Raw genomic sequence first — 14129 nt, forward strand, 5'->3', positions numbered from 1 at the left:
AATTGTATGAATGTATAGAACTGCAATATATTTATGTATGTACATTCATCTGCACATTCATGTATCGCACTATTATTAATTACACTAGTCATTTCATCATCGAATAGGCTAAATCTTTTTGTTAATTAATAGATAGTTAATCTTTTTTATTTACATACATAAAATTCCAACACTAATCTTAGAGTATGTGGAGGATTACGTGGGAGATAAAAATATATGTCGGCTATATTACAAATTTGGCTATTGTTTTACTATAATTATATTTCTTTTGACTGGCTGGAAATTGCTTTCTGTTCTTGAATTTTTATTAAATTTCCCCCCGTATGTAGCCTACATGATGTCTGTGAAAACCCGTCGTTGTTGAACCTTTACAAGAGAGCTTTCAAACAAATACTGCACTTTGTTAATTCCTTCTTGTTATTGTTAAATATTGTTTTCTTATAATTTTACTACTTTTGACTGACGGGAAATTGCTTTCTGTTCTTGAATTTTTATTAAATTTTGCCCCGTATGTAGCCGTGTGTGTTTACCATCAAGATATCTGTGAAGGCGATAGATGTATATTCTAGATCTATGGTGAAGGCCGTCGCTGTTGAACCTTTAGGGCGAAATCACATAGGAGAGAATGGCACGTCGCGTCGTGTGCATGGCTCCCCGCTGTGGGTGGTCTCCTACATTTCTTCAAATATGGGATACACCGTTATCGATCACTGTCAAGCAAGGATAAATACAGGGATATAATTTTACCGAAAACACAAGAGAGAGTCATTTTGGGGCGGGGTGCTGGGCGTTTCGCGAATATGTGTAAGACATCGCCCTGTTACATTTTTCGCATGTTTAAAAGTATCTAAAAAAACCACGTGCCACGTGCATCGCTGTGTTTTTTCGCCCTTAACCCTCCCTCACCGAAGTGGGGTATGCGAGTGCCCCCATTTTTACGGTTTTTGGTAATAACTATTTGGTTTTCAAAGCTATACACCCTATATTTCTTGTATTCCTAGAATGAACTATAAGAAATTTATTTTAATATATTTTGTATGATTTAGAAAAGGGGTAGATCGTAAAAAAATACATTTCAAATACAAATCAAATCAAAAATCAAAGTTTCGATGACGAAGATTCGATTTTTTTTTCGATTCAAACAAATGAATATTTACTATTAAATTCGCCAAAGTTAAGCTGTTTATATTACAAAAACTAATGTATAATGTACCAAAGAACACTTTCCGTACCTTCTATACAATTCAAAGTTTCTATGACGACGGATCGATATATATTTTTTTCGATTTAAATAAATTGAATAAAAAAACAAATTAATATTTACTATTCGATTCGCCAAAGTTAAGCTGTTTATATTACAAAAACTAGTGTATAATGTACCAAAGAACACTTTCCGTACCTTCTATACAATTCAAAGTTTCTATGACGACGGATCGATATATATTTTTTTCGATTTAAATAAATTGAATAAAAAAACAAATTAATATTTACTATTCGATTCGCCAAAGTTAAGCTGTTTATATTACAAAAACTAATGTATAATGTACCAAAGAACACTTTCCGTACCTTCTATACAATTCAAAGTTTCTATGACGACGGATCGATATATATTTTTTTCGATTTAAATAAATTGAATAAAAAAACAAATTAATATTTACTATTCGATTCGCCAAAGTTAAGCTGTTTATATTACAAAAACTAATGTATAATGTACCAAAGAACACTTTCCGTACCTTCTATACAATTCAAAGTTTCTATGACGACGGATCGATATATATTTTTTTCGATTTAAATAAATTGAATAAAAAAACAAATTAATATTTACTATTCGATTCGCCAAAGTTAAGCTGTTTATATTACAAAAACTAGTGTATAATGTACCAAAGAACACTTTCCATTCCTTCTACACGATTCATCTTATTATTTTTATTTCTTATATACTGAATTCCCCGTGGCTATAACTTCCTGCTCCATGTACTTGTGTATTTATTTTAATCACCGTTATTACGCAATTATGACTCATCCTTTTTGTATACAACCAGTCAACAAATTACATATGTAATTTATCAAACGTATATACGTACATACATATATGTATGTATGTACATACAATGTACGAAATCATATTATCCAACCTAATTTCACAATTTCTCAATCTAATATTAATATGATAAATACAAATATATATTTATCATATTAATATTACTACCCCTTATTTTGTTTTACAAAATCAGTATACGAAATTCGACCTCAAGATTTTGACAAAGAAACAGAAAGTATATTTTTAACTTTAAATATTCGATAGATAGATAATTAATTTTAAATCAATCAAAAATCACAATGAACAGAAAAAACATCCGACTATTGATTTCAATGCGCATATATGTAAATACTAGATTTTGATTTGAAGACCGCAAAAGCCAAAAATCTGTAAAAATTGTACGTTTTTTTAAGCGCTCATATCTCATAAACGAGAAGAAACCAACATAAATCATTATCATATTCAAATTAATTGGATAAATTGGTTAGTCTCCTCTCTAGTATTATTTTTGTTTATCATTAGCCTTGTTTTGGTAATAAGCTATGTTTTCCAACGCTAACGCAAACTTTACCAAAATCTCAATCAAAGGATATCTATCCGCATCTCGAAAATTTCACACTTACGAGAATTTGAGTGCCAGACATTCCGTATTTGCGATTTTCAAGGTAACGATTGTCTTGTACGAAATCGCCATGTGTAAAATAATCCGTTTACGAAAATTAACAACGTATGATTATTAATCATACGTTGTTAATTTTCAACGCGTGATTATTAATCATACGTTGTGAATTTTCGCCGGTCGCGCTTTGGACAGCCCTGATCTTATAAGGAAAACCCGTATAAGATCAGGGCTGTTTTGTTCAAAATTCGCTTAGGGGATTTTTCCTCTTATTTTTACGAGGTAGCTCTTTGTTAAACACGTGTTTTTGGGAAGTCGCTCTCATAACGGTTTATTTCGACCAGAAGAATTGTTATATATTATGAAAATTGAAAAACACCACAAATTTCAGTAATATTAAGAATTTTTATTTTTCAAATTTGGTTGAGGTATACTTATAAAATACATTTGTTGGGTTCGTTTGATGTACTGAACGCTAATGCATTGCAGAAAACTTTAATTGCGGAATTTGCGCAGGCTTTGGAAAATATCGACGTACATATAACATCAATATGTGAATTTATAAATTTAAAGTCACCGGTAAAACTCTGATACAGATCTTGTGGTTCACGAAGTCTATTAATAACTTGTGTATGTATTAAAAACAAATACGTGTAAATTATATACCGGTAGAAACATCATTTAATCAACGGTAAACGAACTATTTCACACATGGCGATCTCGCACAAGACAATCGTCACCATGAAAATCGCATATACGGAATATCTGGCACTGGCACTGGCAGATATTCGTGATCGAGATTTTAGTGACTTGCGAGATCGCATTATGTATGTATTTTGTTAATTATTAATTGACGTAACACGGCAGCTATGTATTATAATATTATCAATCTATTTTCAACACGATTCAATTAAAATGAAAATTGTGCATATTTTCAATTCTTTGAACGACAAATTCTCCGAAATATTTAGTATTTTGTCATTTCGTATTTTAATACACATTTATTACATAAAAAAGTTTTCCATGTTTATTTTTTATGTCATATGTACATGTAACATTTTTGCCTTTTTTGATGTCTCTATTTTTTTGTTTTTCTTATGTAAAGGGTTTTTCTTATGTACGCGATTCGTCAGACGGAAAAAATAGCTTGTTACCAAAAAGTATACGGTGTTCCGATAAAACTGGTCATGAAAAAATTAAAACACAAACATTATTGAGACAAGGCTAATGATAACTAAAGATAATACCGGAGCGGAAACTAATCAATCTTTACCAAATCTTATCCAATTAATTTGAATACCATAATGATTTTTGTTGGTTTCCTCTCGTTTATGAGATATAAGCGCGTAAAAAAATGCGCAAGTTTTACAGATTTTTGGCTTTTGCAGTTTTCAACTCAAAATCTAGTATTTACATATATGCGTTTTGAAATCAATAGTCGGATGTTTTTTCTGTTCATTGTGATTTTTGAATGCTTTAAAATTAATTATCTATGTATCGAATATTTTTTAAGTTAAAAATGTATTCTTTTTGTACATATTTAAAAAAAAAATCAATTCTTTTCAATATTTATTTTTTAACTAGACGTACTGCGACTTTTTTTTTGTTCAGTGCTATCATGCTAGTTATCAAATATAATCTTAACCATGTGTATTTAAACTAAACAAATATGCTAGTTCATTATAGCATTTTTTATAGCAGATTCAGATGACATTTTATATGTCCAATTTTGTAATTTTGCGGCTGATGTTTTTCAATGCGCGCATTGTGTCCCCGTGCGAGCTTTGTACCTCCGTGCGCATATTTATTTATTTAAAGTTTGGACCATTGTAGCATTACAGAAATTCCTAATGCGCCACAATGGTCAAAATTATTGTTCCGTATTATTAATTATTGCGTATTGTTCCGCATGTGATAGAACGTTTGCTGTAATTCCGACGCAGTTTTATAAACCTGCGATTTTGAAACACGTGGAAGATAAGTGTGCTTATATGTACATACATAAGAGTGCTTTGTAATTTTGAACTTTCGATGGGAGATATTTTCGATACTTACGTAAGCCTGAAGGAAATTGGAACAATTCTGAACAAAATATGTACATAAGTAGAATGCTTGTTAGCTCGTTAATACTCTTAAGCCTCTTCAGTTAATATTTAATACGTACAATTATAAGCTTCTCAATATTTTATTTTATTTTATTGTTGCTATTGGAATTTATATCTATGCTATTTTATTTTTATAGTTATACTACACCTAATTTAATGTATAGTGCCAATATGTATGGAATACTATTAATAATGTAACAATAATATGTAGATAAAAAAAAATCATATACAAAATGAGGTCGTTCGAGCAAAAAATCTGTATTTGATTATTATTTTATGTGAATTGCAATTTCATGGAAAATTTTACCTAAAAGGTAGAATTTTGCTTCCAGGAAAACATTTTCAATAATATTAAAAGCTTAATCTGGTTTTGTAGTGCGCGTGAAAGCTGGAAGTGGGTGTGTGTTTTGATTCTACTTTCATCTATAGGTTGATGCATAAGTAACGTCGTATTTTTTTAAGAAAACTTAAATGAATATTTTCAGAAAAACTTTATTAAATCAATTAATTATATAATTCCCATTATTGCTGATAACTGTCTCCCATCTTTCCGTCAACTTTTTAATCCCAATTGAATAAAAACTTTCGGGTTTCGATGTAAAGAACGTGTCTAGTGCTGTTTTCACCTCCTGTTGTATTTAATTTTTTTCAATTTAAATAATTTTGTAGAGATAAAAATAAGTGAAAATCAGAAGGGGCTAAGTCAGGAGAGTAAGGTGGATGCTTTAAAACATCCCAATTGAGCTCCTTTAATTTGTGCTGTGTTATCATTGCAGAATGAGGCCGCGCATTGTCGTGATGAAAGACGACACCCTTACGATTGATTCGTTGGGGTCGTTTTTTTTACGAGTTCCAAGTTTAATTTTTTCAGCTGTTCAAAATAATTCTCAGCATTAATTGTTTGGTTAGCTTTTTTTTGATGAAGTTCTGCCTTGGGAGTGGTTAGTGGGACGGGTTTGGGGGACTTGTCCTGATTTAGCCCAGTGTCGTTTCCTTGTTTGATTGTTATAGACAACCCATTTTCCATCCCCTGTCACTAGTCGATGCAAAAATCGGTTCATGCTTTTGTCTCGCACCCAAAGAAACACATGTGGCAACTCGGTCTAGCAGGTTTAAGGGTGACAAGTGTGCGGGACCCAAACATCGTACTTGGAAACCATTCCAATGCGATACAGATACCTCATCACCGTAGATTGATTAACACTCATCTTCATTGCAATGTCCCTGGTATTTTTACGAGGATCAGCTCAAGTATGGCTTTCAGAATGTCATCATCAGTGGTTGAAGGGCGCCCAGCTCTTTCTTCATCAGCTGTTGATAAATTCCCAGATCTGAATTTAGCAAACCACCGATTGCAAACTGTTTCGAACATCGATAGCACCCCTTCCGTACACATCACATATGTTTTTGGTTGCCACTGTTGCATTATAGCCTTTATTAAATATATATTTGTATGTACGCGTTTATTAAATATATATTTGTATATATTTGTATGTACGCGTGTGTATAGGAATTCAATTACCTTTACTACCGAAATCGGTTATTGGTCAAAATTTGAGTGTCGGTACTGACGGTAAATCAAAATAGAATACCGGTAGTTACATATACATATGTACATATGTATATGTAACATAGTATAATATTTTTTTTTGTTTTTTGTATAGTTTCGAATTTAGAAGATTTAGCGTTGTGTCCGCTATTTTGTATGGATAAGCCGAAGTATAAGTTATTCCCTTCGACCTACTATTTAAAGGAGCCGCCAATTGTCTATTAAATTTAAAATCAAATATTAAGTATGCCGAAAATCTCGTTCGTGTATCTGAGATAATTTCTAGATTCAAAAATATAAAAATTGAGGAGTTAGTAGATACAATCATATGTTTATCAAGGATTTGTATTTCTTACAGGTGCATAAATGTCCATTGCAAAGATGATTAATCGAAACGAAGTGGTATTTAATAAAATTTAGTAAATATCCGTATGTACGAAAATGGAAAACAAACGATTCGCGATTATCTCTTCCTATTTACGAATTGCGTATTTATTTCGCGACAGACAGGGTGTGTTTATTCCCAGCTCCAATAAACAGATAATCAATGTTATCGCTTTTGACGTATCCGAAGTACTCGGGTCTAAAGAGATGCTGAGATTTTCCTAGAAGCTCGCCATTTATCGTTTGCATGATACGTAAATTTAAATTAAATCTTATTTTGTCGTGTTACACAATAGTATTTCTTACATAATAAAATCTTATAATCCTTGAGGATTTATTTTATGAGATATGTACACATACTTTCGTACATATTACATTTACGCCTATCCATTCGCATGAACGCTTCCTACATCGAATAATAAACCCATTTTATATACATATACTTACATACATATTTATATGTATATATGTACAAATGCTCAAAATGTACGTTTGCTGTGTATTTTCAGCCATATTTGTCTTGGAAATAATAAGTCAGTTAATTGTTGTGACGGATCCAACAAAATCGGCATCTCCTCCCTTCTTCGAAAAATTCGGTTTGTCTGAATTTGGTTATTGTTGCGAGCATATACATGCTTGCGGTTTTTTATTGATATCTGTATATATAATGTCGATTTAATTTAAAGCGAACAAACACTCTGAACGTACGGCATGGCATGCATATGCTCGTGGTTTCCAGCTGGGGAGGACGTTTTTTGAGATCTTATCTATCTATCTAACTTTTTATTTCGACAATTTTCTCCTGCAGTTCTTCAAATATGGGACTCACCATTATCGATCACCCACCTATGCCAATACAAGGATAAAGTATCATCGAAAACACTCTAGGGGGTAGTTTTTTTTGTATGTGAAAAACTATTTTAAAAAAACACGTACCGTGTACTATTCTATGTATGTTTGAACCTTTAGATTAAAATAACAATGAAATATTTAGTATGTGGGCGGAGCATTGGCGCAGCTAGGAATTTTGTGCAGTCGTGCAAAAATTGTGCAATCCCCCCTCCCTCCTCCCCCGTAATGTGGTTTTTAATAGTATTAGGTGCCCTTCAAATAGTACCGAGTACGGGGAATTTGCTCACCCCTTTCATCACTCCTGGTGTCTGGTTATACAAAGTATGACCCAAAAAATGTCCCTTCGTTATTAAATATCTAAAGGAACGGTTTTGTTTTTATTTAACAGTTTTATTGCTCTGAAATAATATTTTGTATACAAGTTGTAAGACTCGAGTCATTTTTATCATATTTTATTTTTAAGTTGGATAATGGTACATTATATTTATTATTTAGTGTATAGAAATTTGCCCCCCCCCCCCATCGTCAATAATTTATGCACATATACCTACATAGCATATTATACAAAAAAATTCCCCTCCTATCGATGATATGTTATTATAAAGAGCGGACCCAGAGCGCGCTGTCCATTGTTCACATGTTTTAAATGCATTGTTAAAGGTTTACCGAACCTTTTTTACAAAGCATTTACAATAATGGAACAATAGACGGTGCGCTTCCGGTCCTACCTCTAGATATGTACTTCAAAGCAGATTACCACACGAGAAGGGCCGCCAAGAAGAATCCCGGGCCCTATGACCACTAAAAAAAAAAAAAAAATTTTAAAGATATACATACCTCTTCTTATCTTGCAAACAATTTGGTCGTGTGACTAAGTTTAGGTTCTTATCCGGTCGTTTTCAAACTTTGCCATTTTGCTCGGTTTGGTCATCAATATAAGTGGAAGTGTCATCCGCCATTACGATGGTGAAAAAAAATCGTATTATGGTGCGTACGCACCAGGCCAACGAATGGCACCACATGCCAACTTTTAAAACCAGTATCGTACAAAATATCGAAATAAAAATTAAATTAAATATCAAAATTAAGCTAAAGTTGATGTTTTGATTTACAACAATGTTTTGAATTACGACGATACGCATTTACAACCAGAAAAATATTATAATTTCTCTGCTTACGAGCGAAAAATAATCTTGTTATTATTTCTTAATTCTTAAAAGTCGTCACGATATCCACGTCGTCTGAGAAAACAATTATACGGCATCACACATTAGCCTATATACGGTTGTATGAGTTGATTTGAGATTGTATTTGTATATTCATGAATTTGCTCCCATTCGATCAAAATTCATCCTGTTGTCGGTCACACAAATAATATTAATAAATAAATGAGGGAATAATAATAAATAATATGTAATATGGGAAAAATCTATCAGATTTGTTAGAAAAATATTTATATGTTGGTTGTTATTTTTTAAAATAATTGAATAAGAAAGTATGATATAACAGGTACGATTTCACACGAACACAGAATGCGTGGATCGAAGAATAATAAATAATAGAATAATATAAAATATCAATATCGGTCAGTCGGATGAGTCACTTCAAGTCGTCTGGGCCCTAAAACTTTACCCAAGCCCCCCTCCCTCCCTTCTCGTCGACCCTGCACACCATCGATGTATAATACTATAGTAATAAGTGTATTATATATCTATGCTGCACACTAATAATTCACTCTACCAATGACTGCTATGATGTAGGGCCGGTACGAGGGTGAGGCGAGCGAAGTACTTGCCTCGGGTGAAAGACGGAAAGGGTTACGAATTGGTAAAGTCAATGACTTAAAAAAAAATTTTTTTTGATGAAAAAAAAGGAAATTTGAAATTTAATTACGTTAATCAAAGTTTTTTCCATGCGGCCCAACTCTTTGGTTATGTATTGGCTATTTTTTGGGAGGCTTCGGCGGCACGTTTGAGTCACAATTGACTTCAGTAACAGAAGAAAAAAAAACGATGTAAAATTTTCAAGTTACATAAATGACTTTGAAGATGTTTGAAAATACTCTTCTTCTGCTGCGTACGGACCAAACCAACGACGATTTTGGTCCAACGTTTTAACCAGCAGGATAAAACCAGTAGCGTACAAAATATCGAAATAAAAATTAAATTTAAAAATTGAAATTAAATATCAAAATTAAAAATATTATTATTATATTAAAATTAAATTCAAATATCAAAATAAAATTATAATCAATATATTAAATTTAAAATAAAATATTGAAAGTTAAAACAGAACATGCCCAATTTAAATAAATTTTCGAGATTGACCTAAAATTAGATCATCAACAATCACATACAGGTAATCCTCGACTTTTGTTTGTCGAAGATGTTTTGACTTACGAAGATACGCACTAAGATCGAAAAAAAAATCAAAGAATTATTATTTTTACTTCCCCGTAATGCGCAGTTACTGAGAATATATCATGTGTTAGTATGGGTGACCGAGCGATGGTCCCAACCCGGCACGTTGTCGGTTTATCAAACGAAATTTTTTTAGTCTTCAATTGTTTCTCTCGTCGAAATAAATCAATTAATTAAATCATTTCAGAGGTAAATTTTATCGGATAATGTCTTCAATTGTTTCTCTCGTAGAAATAAATCAAATAATTAGATCCATCTCAGAGGTAAAATTTATCGGATAATGTGTGATTATTAATTTTATTTCGTCGAAAGAAAAAAAAACCCTTTGACAAATCACCGACATTTTTTTTGTTAAATATTTCATCGACGGCGAAACACAGTAGTTATCGCTCGTAATTATAATATTTCTCTGGTTGTAATGCGTATCGTCGTAATTCAAAACATTGTTGTAATTCAAAACATCAACGATGATCTAATTTTAGCTCAATCTCGCTCGTTAGCTTAATTTTGATATTTAATTTCAATTTTTTTCTTTAATTTTTATTTCGATATTTTGTACGCTACTGGTTTTAAAAGTTGGCCCAAAATCGTCGTTGGTTTGGTGCGTACGGACCATTCGAAAAGTGATTCATTGGGATCATGTTCTACACCATGGTTTCTCAACCATTAAAAAAAATATTTTATTGAGCATTATCTTAAAAATCGGTCTCTGTGACGATCCCGAATGTGAAACGCCCGAAAACGCAAATATCGGAAGGCAAAGATCGAAAGATCTTAAGTCGAAAGATCAAAAAAAGTGCATGGTAAACGGTACATGGTGCGCGCGCAGAATACGGGAGGAAAAGCCTGTTCCTCTTGTTCCTGTTGTATCCTGCTCGCGCAAATTAAGTGAGTATGTACCGTTTACCATGCACCCTTTTTTTATCTTTCGACTTAAGATCTTTCGAATTTTGATCTTTGCCTTCCGATATTTGCGTTTTCGGGCGTTTCACATTCGGGCCCGTGAGGTAGACCCGCTTTTTTGATGCTTTATTGACTCTGATGGATTTTGGTGTTCAAATCAAGAGGGCAAAAAGTATGGTTTTGTAAAGGAATTCACAATAGTGAAATATTTTTTGTGCAAAAAGCATCCATCAAACGCTGATCTCTGGTCATCAGTATTTACTGATGCATATTAGTGTCCTTTTTATAATTTTGAATTTAACTTATTCAACTAGGGCGGTGAGCTTTATTCACCCACCTGAGAGACGTGGGGGCCGCCCTACTTAGTGAGAACGCCGCTAACGTGGGGGCCGCCCTACTTAGACTGACGTAATTGTCGAGATGTCGACGAAGGCGTTTGGAAATTGAATGATAGGAGATAGAATTGAAAAACTCATGATTTCAGCTAAAATCAATAAACTTGAAATTTTATTTAAATACTAGCTGAACCCGGCATGCGTTGTAATGCCAGAATTAGGCATGCAATTCCCGTTCCCGTTTCAATTGATGGTTGGAGCTTACTAACTCAACTAACATCTCTTCAACGTTGTGTCGTCATAAACCAACTGGTAAAGTGGTTACTAACAAGCACATTTCCTTGATTACATTACTAACAAACTCACAATGGTGCTTCATACTTTCGCGTCAGTAAAATCTTAATTACGAATATTATTATTATTAAGAGGTTTTTTCCCGTTTTTTTCACAGTAAGCTTCTCGGACATGCATACATCAAATCCTGAAAGTTCCATTGTAATCGGTTGAGTGATTTAGGAGCCTATACGAGACAGACAAACAGACATTCAATTTTATATATGTATATATGTACGTAAAGATTCTTAGCTCGCGAGTTATTTAGAAAAAACTATGGGAACGCTTTTTTGATGGTACCCGAGAGGTACCATAGGGTGAAAGGAAGCCCACTAGGAAGATGAGTGGACGAAATTATAAAAAAAATGTGTAGGGAGAGATGGATGTTAGTTGCGCAAATGTGTAATGCGATTTCGAAGGCCAGGACCGTTGGTACCCTTCGGGCGGCTCTGTTTGTACGATTAAGTAATTGAAGGTCGCATGGTGAATTGTCTCCATGGTGATAAGGTGAAAGGGTCGCGCGGTGAAAAGGTCATACGGTGAAATGACCGTGAATCGATCGCAGACACGAGCATGTATGTAAGTCTTCGGCCCCTCGCCACCCTTTAATCTTCGCATTTACTTCTTTTTTTTTTTCGTCTGATCAACTTATGACTAGACTTCAGCTACTCGTCGGGGCAAAGCGAAAAATCGTGTAAAAACTATTTTTTTCTAAGAAATTAACAATAGTGCCCCGATCCCTAGCGTTTACTTATGACTAGTCACCGGACCCAGAAGGTGCCGCGTATTGTTCAAAGGTTGTAAATGCATTGTTAAAGGTTTGCCGAACCTTTTTTACAAAGTGTGATATGAAAAAATCGGGTGATAGTAGCTTAACAAATGAACCGAGATCTGGAAGACCCCCGAAATTTAACGATGCTCTGTTGAAGGCCACAGTGGAATCGGATACTCGTCAAATTATCGGTGATTTATTAGTAATAAATAAATTATTACAAAAGCTTGGTGTTTTAATATTATATAATTAAAAAATTACCACTTACACGAAAACAATGTGAAACGTAAGGAGGTATGTAAAAAATCGGTAAAAGCAACAGAATGGGTATTTGGGTTCCGCATGCGCTGTCTCTGCTTTTACACAGCTGCAATTACGAAAAAAAAATTCCGATTTGTTTTAAAGCAACCACCATACTCACCAGTAGTCACCGGAGCCTGAGGGGGCCATGTATTGTTCAAAGGTTGTAAATGCATTGTTAAAGGTTTGCCGAACAATGGATAGCACTGTGACTATCCTACCTCTACTCACCAGACCTCGCCCCATCAGATTATTACTTTTTTAGATTGATGGAACACGTTTTGAGAGGAAAAAAATTCAATAACGCAAAAGAAGTAGAAGAATTTTTAAATTCTTATTTTTCGTCAAAGCCAGAAAATGTCTATAAAAAGGGTATTGAAAAACTGCCTGAAAGATAGGCAGATGGTCAAAGATAATAATGGCGATTATATTTTGTAAATAATGTGTGTAAATAATTTTTAATAAATTTTTATTATTTAAAAAAAATGGTTTACTTTCCGGTACCCCTAATATATTAACTCTCTTCCATTTGGGCCTTACAGGGATGTTTTGTATTTGTAGTTGTTTCTTACATATTTATTGAAACTGGCTGTAGGTGCAAGGCATTCCTTATGCTATATTTTATTTGATATTTTTACTTTATCTGTTATTATTAAATGCTATTTTTTATGTATGTATGGATGTATTTATGTTTATGTTTAATTGTTATTTTGTTTTTTTTCTTTTTTGTGTTATATTTTTTGACCATTGTGGCGCTTTAGGAATTCCTGTTATGCCACAATGGTCTGTTTAAAATAAATAAATAAATAAATCTTCAGAATTATTTATTTTTGTACACACACATATAATATTCGGCTCAGTGCTAGTTGAAAATCAAATTTGCTTTTTTTCTAATGATCTATTTTTTGTTTCAGTAAAGGGAGACGAAGTACAACGCGGCTAGCATCGATGGATAAAACAATAATAATTTTTAAAGGTAAGTTTTATAGTAGATTTTTCACTTTGCATATCTTCGTCGTTCTCATACAGGGCTGCCAGACGTCCCTATTCGAGCGGGACTGTCCCGAGTTCTACAGACAAATGCCGAGTCCCGCATTGCCTCTGAAAATCCCGACTTCTCAAAATGTGTACCAAAATATACTCATACAAATGAAAATCGAATGAACCAAACATATGAATCGAATTTTCTCCAATTGAAGAATTAACAAAATTATTTGAAATGTTAACCTTCTATACGAAGATGTCTGTTTATTAAACAAATTTTTACCGAAGCGAAGAAGAAAAAACAATGTTGAGAGATGGATAATATTTTTTAAAGATCACTCCGCTTGTAACAATTTCCATTGCAATTTGCGAAAGAATATTTAGTCTAATGAGTGCAACCTGGAGAAAGGGAGAGAAACAGATTATTGTTAGAGACCGTAGAAGCCGAATTAATGCAATTGTAATGACTATAGAAAATTTGTATCAAGCGAAGCTAGCGAACATATTTTGAAACTATATTGAAGTTAAAAGC

General features: G+C 33.2%; 1 protein-coding gene across 3 annotated transcripts in view; it reads left to right on the forward strand.

Moving 5' to 3' along the window:
- The window catches only part of LOC143909607 (uncharacterized), a 61327-nt gene that overhangs the window by 27531 nt on the left and 19667 nt on the right, over window positions 1–14129 (forward strand). For all 3 annotated transcript variants that reach the window (XM_077427677.1, XM_077427676.1, XM_077427678.1), the window contains exon 2: window positions 13528–13589. The gene's annotated coding sequence lies outside the window, so the exon portion shown is untranslated. The remainder of the gene's footprint in view (window positions 1–13527; window positions 13590–14129) is intronic.

The sequence above is a fragment of the Arctopsyche grandis genome, chromosome 3 (genome assembly GCF_051622035.1).
Source record: "Arctopsyche grandis isolate Sample6627 chromosome 3, ASM5162203v2, whole genome shotgun sequence".
Lineage (NCBI taxonomy): Eukaryota > Metazoa > Arthropoda > Insecta > Trichoptera > Hydropsychidae > Arctopsyche > Arctopsyche grandis.